The sequence below is a fragment of the Podarcis tiliguerta genome (genome assembly GCF_965153285.1).
Source record: "Podarcis tiliguerta genome assembly, chromosome: 3".
NCBI classification, from domain to species: Eukaryota; Metazoa; Chordata; class Lepidosauria; order Squamata; family Lacertidae; genus Podarcis; species Podarcis tiliguerta.
The window spans coordinates 24,878,020-24,890,052 of NC_139536.1; positions in this window are offsets into that span (position 1 = coordinate 24,878,020).

The following is a 12,033-nucleotide window of genomic DNA, read 5'->3' on the forward strand; positions in this document are numbered from 1 at the left end:
TATCTCCATCTAGTGTCTGTACATAAGACTTCTGTTAAAGATTCTTCAGTGCATATTTAACCCTAATAAATATACAGGCTTGCCAACAGCAAGTTTTACTAATGACATTTTCGGGGGGGGGGATGTTTTCAAGAGTATTTTTTAGAGGTTGTAGAGCTGCAAAAATGGCAAGACAAAAGAGCTATCCCAACAATGTAGGTTCATACCAATTTATCAAGCGATAGCATTGTGCACCTCATTTGAGCAAAAATGTCAAGAGAGCTGGGAAGATAAATTTTTTGCTTTCAGAAGTTGATTAAGATATGCGAGCTCTTTGCCCCCAGTACTTTGAAGCCCGCCTACCAAAACTTTAGCTGGGAAAAGGAGGAAGTAAATGAAACAGATAAAAAGCACAAAGCAGTTTTTTTTTCAAAAAAATAGCATGAGGAAAAAAAGATTAGAAACCTACGCAGAGGCAAACAGAGGAGACATTTCTCTTCACAATCGGCATGTAGGTTTCTGTTTGTTTATTCTCTGACCAGTTTTTCTTGTTTCATCCTCTATTATTTCCAGGTACAGTAATCTCAAAAAACACATATAGGATAACAATCCCATTTAAACCAGTAGAGTAGGCTTCCCCAGCCACCTGCCTCACCCCAAGGATTCCAGACAAAGAGTTGTTTAAAACCAACATCATGATTATTTGAATAACATGATCCAGCCATCCTCTTAACTCCATTTTCTAAGATGCACCACTTCAGATCCATTTACATCCACTTCCGTCTTCATAATCTCCCACTAGGGCTATCGTCCATTGTTAAAGCACGTCTCAAATTTCTGTTTTGCCTTGGTAATGCTGGGGGGGGGGGGTGCAATTCAAAAGTGTTGGTGCTGACCTTTAAAACCTGTTATAGGAATTCTAAGGTCTCATATATATAAATCGTATGTTCATAAACTTACAAGGCGATCACATGCAAAGTATATAAATAATAATACAGGAGAGCAATCCTGAAGCCATTTTGACTCTTCCAGTGACCTCAAATATTCTCTGCAGTGAGGAAGGAACTAGGAAAGCCTCCCCATTTTCCCTTTGCTCAAATCCTGTCTTAAGGGCGTGTTTGTGTATAAATAGGGTGAGCTTGTGACCTGGATTCAGGAACTAAGCATTTAGCATCTCAAAAGGAATAGCCAGGCTGCCCAGGTGGAGCAATCAGTGACCATTGTCAGGTATCCTGACAAACAGGATTTCTGTGGTAGACTGCCCTCTGTCATTTATTTCTGTTCGAGACCGCCTCCTTCTGTGATGTAGGTATGATGTTTTGGGGGTGGTCTTGAGCTACAGGGTGCGCTATTTCAAAAGTCTATGTAAGCACTTGCACACCATTGTTTGGGGTTCCTCTCCTCCCTCCCTGTGGGGGACCCTGTTGCAACAATTTAATAAAGACCAGGCTTATTAGCTGCTTTGCTTCTCAATATTCTCTGGTTGGCCTCTGTTATTTTCTCCTACTGATAGAGAACCTGCTCTGTACAGGCTCTTGGATACCCCATAAGGGAAAAGGAGCGGTTGTTTTTTTCTTATAACAATTCTAAACGGCCTCGGCCCAGTATACCTGAAGGAGTGTCTCCACCCTCATCATTCAGCCCAGACACTGAGGTCCTCCTCTGAGGGTCTTCTGCTAGTTCTCTCATTGCAAGAAGCGAAGTTACAGGGAACCAGGCAGAAGGCCTTCTTGGTAGTCATGTCCACCCTGTGGAACACCCTCCCTTCAGATGTCAAGGAGATTAAGAACTACATAACTTTTATAAGACAGTTGAAGGCAGCCCTATATTGCGAAGTTTTTCATGTTTGATGTTTTATACATGCTGTAAGCTGCTCAGAGTGGCTGGGGAAACCCGGCCAGATGGGCGGGGAAATAATAATAATATAAATAATATAAAATATAATTATTATAATTATTATTGTAACAACAATAGCCAAGCCTTTTTTGGTCTGAGGGCCCTCCAGGGGCCACATGCCAGTAATGAGCATGGCCAAAAGGGCACAGGCACCCCACACTCACACACAAACACAATCATATGCCTCGTACAGGAGAAATATAAATGCGGGGCACACCCCCCACCCTCAGTGGATCAATGCAAATCAGGTCACCCTCTCCTCTCATCAATCGCCATTTTGTGCGCTGTGATCTTACACGATTTCACACAACATTTTCCCCCTGGGGAAAAATAACACATTTTGGGATGCCACACAAGATCATGGCCCCCTAAACAGCACTATTTCAAGGGAGATCATAGTGCGAATTTGCCTGATATCATGGCACCAAAAATGGCTGCCATCTTCCTGCAAGAAAAAAAATGGGATGTCCAGTTTTTTCCCCGAGACACTTATGGGATATGATATTTTTGAAGTTCTACAAGATCCAACAGCAGCAGTGAACCCAGACTGGTGCCCCCATCCTCGTGCATCAGCTGTTGGGGGCGGGGAGAGTTGAATTCTGCATTGTTCTGGTGCACAAGCGGTGCAATGGATACACATCACTAGGACTAACCCTGGAAAATCACGGTTCTAAATGCATGGGGAACCTATATGGATACAAAAGACCGCACATGGGAGGTATTTGCCATGAGTTTCCACAGTCTCTCTCTCTCTCTCTCCCCCCCCCCCCATGTTTATATTAACGTAACTGTAGGGCCTGAAGAAAAATCGCGTCAAAATGGGTTTCTCACTTATTCAAAAAATGGAGACAATGGGGTGGTTCACAAACACCAATGAAAAACTGCCAGGTAGCCAGCCTTCTCTGCTCTCATTAATGCTGGAGGCCACGAGGAAGAAACATTATTAGATTAGGGTGACCTCCAGTCCGCAGAGCACAACTTAATCATAACATTTCTGTGAAAATCATTACAAGGGATGGCAGGCAAATGAAGTCAGGCTAATTAGAACTTTGCCAGGCCACTTAGCGCTGCATAGCACGCACACACACACTTAAAAACTCAACAGCAAATTTACAGAGGGTGGGTTGGAGGAATTTGTTCTAAACCACAGTGCTCTGGAAAAGATTAGTTCTTACCTCCTTTTAAGCTAGAGAGAGACAAAGAAGATTTTTGTCGCAACAAATAAAGTGGTAGGACGGTGTCAGGAGTCAGGCATAGGTCAGCAATAAAGCACCCCATGTCAGTGATGCTAATACTTTATTCAAAGAAAGAAAACCTGCTCAGTCCTAGTGCTCACAGCAACCCATCCCAGGAGGTCTTGCCCCATTGAATCAGTTGCGAGGACAGAAGGTCCCTGCCTTCCCACTGCTCCCTAAGGCTCCTCTCTCAGTTCCTCAGAAAGCTAAGGTTCTGTTGTCCTGTATCTTGTGGCTCCATCCTCATCTCCCTCTGACCGTACATTATTGTCCCATCACCAATCCCCTGGCTCTGAGCCTTCTTCTCTTGGGGGTTCCCCAGCTGGTTTCTCCCACCACTCCTCAGCATCCAGCCACTCTATGACAGACAGATCCATTATTGGTAACCCATGGCTTGCGGCCATCTCACTCCAACTGCTAGTGGTTCTAGTAGTGCTCCAAAAAGTACAAACAGGCTCTTGACTTTAAAAAAGGGTGCCTAGCTCTGCTGTCCATCACCGTTCCAAACAAACTGGTGGATAAATTCGTGCAGTGGCAGACCTTGGGTTCTCAAATTTCAGCGGCATAGGGTCGCTGCCTTCAGAATCTTATAGCTGCTATTCTGTTTTGTCATAAGGAGAGCTTGATGATGGATTGCAGCAATGGAATCCTAAGACTGGACGACACCAGCAAGCAGGCAGAATGATCGATCTATTGCCTGCATGCCTCTAGAGCACAGCCAAGAAATGGGTGCCTGGATTCTACCTGCCTGCCACAGCACAACCTGGTTTCAGCCATAAGTCTCCGTGTCTCGAGGACCCAGTTCCAGAAGTTGCTGTACGAATCCCATCACCCCTGGCTGAGACGGATGAGAGTTGAAATTCAAAAGATCTGGAGAGCCACAAGTTCTCGATCTCTTCTTTAGCTTGTGCAGTGCAAAGGTCAGGGGCTCAACGACAAGTGGCAGCAGTCATTCCTCATCTCGTGAGCCATAATAAACTTAGCTTGAAACCAGTGTTACAATTTTGGGTTAATACATTCTTCAGCCAATTCCACAGCCTATGGAGTATGTCTAATTAATTTAATCATCACCCTTAGCAAGAGAGCATATTAGCTGCATGACCTCTCAGGATATCAGGATTAGCAGATTGCATAGAGGAGTTGCAGGGCACCGAGGAAATTGAATTAGCAAATGCTAACGAAGCTGGGGACTTTCCACACTCGTGAGCATGAGGGGGTTCTGTGCCTTGGGGATCAGGGACACCAGGCGTATTCTTTGCCAGATTGTGCAATGTGGATACTTCCTTAGGGATGGGGAGTAAATATGCATTTGAGTTTTGTATTTATTGAGCAGCTTGTGATTCAAATGACCTAATTAACACACATACACACACAAAAATTCAAATGAAAATGCATACTGTTCCAGGAATCAATTGGCAGTTTCAGATTCAGCTTAATAAAGGATTTTACTGCACCTGATTCTGCCTAGCATAAAAATTCTATTCTGATTTATGCCCACTGAATGAAGGTAGGTTAACTCTTAAATTCCCCCGCCCTCCTGGATCTCAGAGGCATGCCAATAATCTGCAGTAGTGTTTTGACACCATTGCACTGCTACTAGGGCAGGCTGTTTTCAGCAAAAACCCATATTGTGCCAGGACAGCCGCAGGGAGAAATGGGCAGAGATGGAGATGAGAGCTGAGGTGAAACTTTATCCTTGTCTATGGCTACTTCCTACCCATGCGTCAATGTAATGTCATACCTTGCAAAAGAGTTGCTGTAAGTGAAAACCCTTCACACCATACACTGAAAGCACCTCAATACTGCTTTAACAGCCACAGTTTCCGCCAAAATAATTCTGGGATCAGTAGTTTGCTAAGGGTGCTGACAGTTGTTAGGAGACAACAACTCCTCTCCCAGAGCGATAATTCCTGGAGTGGTTTAGGGCTGGGATAGCTCAGTCAGTACAGCATGAGACTTAATCTCAGGGTTGTGGGTTTGAGCCTCATGTTGAGCGAAGGAGTCCTGCGTTGCAGGGGGTTGGACTAGATGACCCTCGTGGTCCCTTCCAACTCTAACAATCTGTGGCTCTATGGTTTAACAAGCAATGCCTCTTCCCAAGAAACTTGGAATTGGCCCATGGGCCTGAATCTAGGGCACCATGAGGTGCCTCTACAGCTGCCTCAGATGGCTGGGGGAGCATAAAAAAGGAACCTGCTAATTAGCAAAAAGACCCAAAGTTTTCTGATTTTTTTTTAAATCAAAAAATAAGACATTTTAACCGAGCACATTCCAAATTAAGATGAGGGCAGGAGCTCGCTCATCACAGCACAGGAAAGGAGGAAAAGCTGCTGGTACAGCAGCGAAAAACAGCAGCGGAGAGATTCAAGAAAAAAGTTATAAATTGGAGGGTTGGGGAGGGAAACTCTTAAAGCCCTTCTTCCAACCTGAAATATGAAATGGGAGAACGTTCAGTGCAGCCCTGAGGGCTACTAATATGCAGAGAGGTTTATTACAGTCATCAACTGTGTCCCATTTATATAAAATCCAGTAATTATATTGTCTGTGCACCGAAAGCATGCCACCCACTGTTCAGTGTTGCCGTGTTGTGGACATGGCTCCAAAGGTTTTCTGGCTGCCACCCATGTTCAAGGTGTGCAAGGTCATGCATTGGCTCAATATATTGGACTTCGATTATCGGAAAGTTGAACTGTGGCTACAAGACAAAAAAATTAATAAATGCTAGTACAGTGTTATCATTTTGTTCTCCAGTGCAGTGGTGGGAGTTCTCTATAATCCTCGTGAATCTTTTTAAGAATCAAATTTAACATTGTTTGACCCATGCATCTCTAAGAGCAAATTAAATGTTCTAGCTGCACAGCACCATCCTGGGACCTGCTACTTGGACACAGTCAAATGTGACACAATGTATTAATTTTATTTATAAAAATACTGATAGACAGATATTCCTTTTTAAAAAAAAAAAACCGAAACAAACCATAGCGGCTTACAACCATTGTACATAAAACTATATAAAATGTTAAAATCAGAAATCAGCTAACTGTTGTATTCTTAGTTGCCTGCATAAGCCCAATGGCATAGAAAACTTTTCAGCAGGCATTTAAAAGTTGGAACAAAAGGTGCTTGCTGAATCTCTGTTGGCAGAGTAGCCCAGCCAGATGGGTGGGGTATAAATAATAAATTATTACTATTATTACTATTACTATTATTATTCCACAATACTGGGCCAATTAAACTAAATGCTTGGTTTTGTTGTTGTTGTCAAATGAGCCTCACCAACAACCCATGATGCTCCTCTGTGACTGAGCTGGAATATAAGGGTTCATTGAGGTACCCTGGACCTAAGTTGTTCAGGGCTTTGTAAATTACTACTAGGATCTTGAACCTGCTTTGGTAATATAGATGGGCAGCCAGCATGCGGTTTTAACAATGGGGTCACATGCTCTGACGCCCCCATTGACCACAGTCTGGCTGCCACATTCTGCACCATCTGAAGCATCCAAATCAGGCCCAAGGGCAGCCCCACAGAGAGCGCATGGCAGTAATCCAGCCTGTTGGGAACTTTCTATTATACATTATTATGAGACAGGCAGAACAGCCACAGTTGGGCTTATCTGCTATGAAACGAACAAGTTTACAATTGTGTTTGAAGCTGGCCATAAGATGAAGTCTCATAAAGATGAAAATGAAGAACGCATCTCTTCCACATTCTAATTTCACCCTCTCTCCCCACAGCAGGTAATGAAATTATCTGTGAAGCTTCATGGTAATAAATGGTTCTTATTTAATTAGCTCTATCTGGAGATGTGATATGCCTCTCACCCTCCCCCCACCCCTCTTTATGTCAAGAGAGAGGCTGGTTTTTCAAGGTTGATGTGCATTATATAAAAACAGTAGAAATGAACAAATCCAGACACTCTGGTGTCTTCGGCGGAAGCAGTTCTCTAAGAATGAGCCAGCCAAAGTTGAGCACATTGAAGATTTCAGATGTCGTCTTGCAACTTCTGAGCATTGGCCAGGCTTGCTGGAGCTGATGGGATTTGGAGTCCAGAGACACCAGGAGAGCACAGTTTCATCACCCCCAATGTAAATAATAAAGTAAATTTGCATCTATCTGTTGACTTCACATAATTGATTCTCCTCTGACTAGCTATTCTCCTCTGACTAGAGCCAGTGTGGTGTAGTGGTTAAGAGCGGTAGTCTCGTAATCTGGTGAACTGGGTTCGCGTCTCCACTCCTCCACATGCAGCTGCTGGGTGACCTTGGGCCAGTCACACTTCTTTGAAGTCTCTCAGCCCCACTCACCTCACAGAGTGTTTGTTGTGGGGCAGGAAGGGAAAGGAGATTGTTAGCCGCTTTGAGACTCCTTAAAGGGAGTGAAAGGCGGGATATCAAATCCAAACTCTTCTTCTTCTTCTTCTATGGCAAGGGCATGATGCTTCATTTTTTAAATTAAAATGGCCCTGGAAGTACAGCTACTTAATTTTCTGCTCCTTTATTTCCTTTCCAAGTAACAGTTGAAGAAGGAAAAAAGATATGAACATGTTAATCTTCAGAAAATAAAAGGTCAGCTTCAATATCCCGAAACCATCTGGGATCCATGTTTTGAAGATCCAAGTGTTCTTGCCAAAGCACAGGGTATGTCAGCTTCTGATGTCGGTTACCCTGCTTTGACTTTTCTTCTAGTTCAGTTGATACTGGAGTGGGGGGCAGCTGTTCAGGGCTAAACCATGAATAACTATTCCTGTTCAGCTTTAGGGAGCCAGCCCTAGAGGGCTGGACTTAGGTGTAGGTCCACAACAGAAACAATAAATCACCCGAGGCCCAGTGCAGTCAAATCTTTATTCAAGGAAACAGACCACAGCTAATAATCTCAGCAACACTTTCTAGGCGATCTTGCCCCAATGAAGCAGTTGCAAGCACTGAAGGTTCCTGCCTTCCCAGTGTCCACTAGGACTCCTCCTCTTCCAGGTCTTTTCCATGCAGTCTCAGGCTGTGTCTGTGCACAACCACCCTCCTCCTCTCTGTGTGTTTCATTTCTCTGTGAGTTCTAGGAGACCAGACAGGAGAGGAGCTGGTCACAGCAGGAGGGGGAGACTCACTGGATTCTTCAGCAGCCTGCCTCATCTCTGTCTCCTCTCCCCTCCAGCCTGAGTCTGAACTGCTCTCTGCCACAGCCTCTTCCTGCTCACTAAACCCTGTTGCCACTCCAGCTTCCACCACCACCTCCTCCCCGTCTGCTCTATCTTTTCCCTCTGACCATTCATCATTGTCCCACCCAGTGCCGAATTTATGTATAAGCTAAACAAGCTATAGCTTAGGGTCCCCCTCTCTTGGGGGCCCCAAAAAAATTAAAGGGGGGAAAACTGGATGTACTTTCCCAAAATATAAGATAAAAAACAAATAAAATAAAACCTACATACAGCAGCACCGGTGTTTCCCTTTTTAAGCTCAGCAGAGAGAAAGATGGGGACAAAACTGGAGTTAATTTGGTCTGCCTGTTATTGGCTCTCACTGTTGTGGGTCTCTCCACCTTCCACCCAATGGGCACCAGCCATTGCTGCCTCCTTAGAATACAGAAGGGAAACAAATCTGTATGCTCCCATTTCTACGATATGGGGATGGGCTGGGCATGCACTGTCTCCTGTACAACCCCTTTTCCCCATTGAGAAATAGAAAATCTCAGAATGGGAATCAAGGGAGCTTGTATTTCTTCATTCCAGATAGTGTAGAGGTATTTGCCATAACCCCCAAACTGCAACTCTTCTGAGCATGCTCCAATATGACTCCAATACTGTTATGGTAAGTGTAGCACTGATGCCAAATGCAGTTTATCCTCTTTTGCAGTCACATTTAACATTGTACAGAGGGGGCCTTATAGAAAATATGGAAATACTCTTATGCATTATGTTTGTAGCTGGTGTGCCCAGAGCAAAAACAGAACACCTCATGCCACATCCCATGCATTGTGGTCAACTCATGTTTTCATACACTCTGAAGGTTTTAAAAAGCGGAAGAAAACAGCTAGAGGAAAAAGCCATCCTCTGACTGAGGCTTCCAGACTGACAGCTTGACCACCCTTTATCTGTTTACAGAAAAGGGTGAGGAAATCAGCTGGCAGCTACAATATTGGGCAATATACAAATATTTAAATGTCGAATCCAGAATGGAAAAGAAGAACTTGTACCTTGCACCATTCGCCGGGACAACCATGGTGTTGAGTCAGTGTAATGTAATGGTTAAAGTGTTTGAATAGGTCTTGGGAGACCACAGCGTTCAACTCTCCATTCGGCCAAAGAGCTCACTGGGTGAACTTTGGCCATACAGTCTCTCGATCCAATGCCTTTTATTGGAGGAAAGGTGGAGTGTAAACACAATAATCTACTCTATATTTTGAGAAGTTGTTTGTGTATCAGATGAGGGAGCAGATTTTCATCTATCTTTGAATGGAGTTGGATGTTGTTCTGAATCAAGGTGATGGAATGGACCTTTCAAAACTGCATTGATTTTAACCACAGATTTCAAAATTGCCCTGATGGCTTGGTTTCCTGGAATTTCGTCAGCAATGCCTGGTATAACGTTGCTAGTAAATAAATAAGCAAGCAATCTGGATCTAATCCCCAATGACCCCATGCTTCCTATTGCTTATTATTTTTTTAAAGAAAGATAACTGTTACACAGTTTACAAAAATAAAGAGAATTCTAAAAAGAAAGAAATAAAGTAACCCTCAGTTTGAGTCTTGGAATTGGCACTTGATAGTGTTGTATAGCATTTTCACATGCCACATATATCTCGTTTTTGAAACCACATGCAGCCTAATTGAAAATGAGCTTCTTTATTGTTTGCAGCTTTACATTTAACTTCTGAATAAAACATAGATGATAAAAATAGATGAATGTGCTACCTAAACTCCTTAAATGCATATTTGCATAAACAGCAAGAAGCATGTGACTGTGTTCTTAAGTCAGCGTTGGTGCTAATTATACCACCTGGTCTCCTGACTTTGCTGCAGGTACCTTTAACAAACACTCAAGTTTTGCATTAGGTTTGTCCTTCCTATCACATCAAAAAGGCTGAGCTAAAAGACCTAATGCTTTAAAAGATTTAACATTTCAACCACTTATTCCCCATGTATTCTTCTACCTTCCACTGGATGCCGCCATCATTCATTAAATAAGAATCTCACCCTCTCTTGTGGAGTGTAATAACACAAAGAAGCCCCACTCCAAAATAGACACATTGGTCATTTCCATAGTTTATTGAGCATTAATTCTGATATGTTTACACAAACGTTGTAGGGAGGTTCAGCAGCACCTGATATTTATTAAGCATGCCTTTGGATTAGCTGGCAGGGAGATTATATGATGTTCTGAGAGCCAGTGTGGTGTAGTGGTTAAGAGCAGTGGACTCGTAATCTGGTGAACCACGTTCGCTTCCCTTCTCCTCCACATGCAGCTGCTGGGTGACCTTGGACTAATCACACTTATTTGAAGTTTCTCAGCCTTACTCACCTTACGGAGTGTTTATTGTGGGGGAGGAAGGGAAAGGAGATTGTTAGCTGCTTTGAGACTCCTTAGGTAAAGGTAAAGGGACCCTTGACCATTAGGTCCAGTCATGACCGACTCTGGGGCTGCAGCGCTCATCTCGCTTTATTGGCTGAGGAAGCCGGCGTACAGCTTCCGGGTCATGTGGCCAGCATGATTAAGCCACTTCTGGCAAACCAGAGCAGCGCATGGAAACGCTGTTTACCTTCCCGCTGGCGCGGTACCTATTTATCTACTTGCACTTTGACGTGCTTTCAAACTGCTAGGTTGGCAGGAGCAGGGACCGAGCAACGGGAGCTCACCCCGTCGCGGGGATTCAAACCGCCCACCTTCTGATCAGCAAGTCCTAGGCTCTGTGGTTTAACCCACAGCGCCACCCAAGTCCCTTTTGAGACTCCTTAGGGCAGTGATAGACTCTTCTTCTGTCTAGTCAGTGTTATCCCATACATTCCAGATGCAATGCCCCATTGCTTTCCTAATTTCAAAGTGTCTGAATATATATAAATATTTTTTTTTGGGGGGGGAAGCAAGTTTGTTGTGCAAGTGTGCCAAAACAGCTTTAATTGTGAAACCCGATTTTGTTGGTGCTGTGACTGAATCTCACCCAAAAATAACAACAGTGCAGAATCCCCCCTGCTCCGTTACAACCAGGACACCTATTTGTAGAGCTTTGAGGGAATTGCTCAAGGATACAACTGGCTACAAAGGAACACAACAAATTTCTCAGACTGTCAAGATATAAATATGCTCTCCCCTCTTTTGTTTTGTTTGGCACATCTATGCACCTAGAATTGCATTGCATCTACAGTAAGGCCAGCTATTCAGGGGTTGCAGACCTGGTCTCTCAAAAAATGGGTGGCAGTAAAAGGGAAACAGGAAATTAAGCAGCATTGCCATTGACCTATTGTTGCTGTTTTGGTATTATGGTAACTCACGAGTGCTAATCCTTCTTTCTAGTCCATGAGTGACAGTGATCAGAACGGGAGTTTCCCTGTCCCCTTCCTGAATCTGTTATTTTAGAACACTGATCATCTACAAACATGTTTGAGTAGACACACCCAGCAAAACCTTTAGCAGTGGTGTAAAAACGAAAGTGAATGCCCCTCCCAGTAGCTCACTCCATTTCTGTTGTACAGTGGTACCCTGCTTCTCAAACGCCTTGGTACTTGAACAACTTGGAACCCAAACACTGCAAACCTGGAAGTGTGTGTTCTGGTTTGCAGACTTTTTTCGGAAGCTGAACGTGCTCCGTTTTGATTGTTACGCTTCCGATCGGAGTGCCACACTTCCATTTTGAGTGTTATGCTTAGGTCTGTTTATTTTGCATTTTTGTTTTTGCGGGGGGGTTTTCTGTGACTGTGTAGAACCCAGTTCAGCT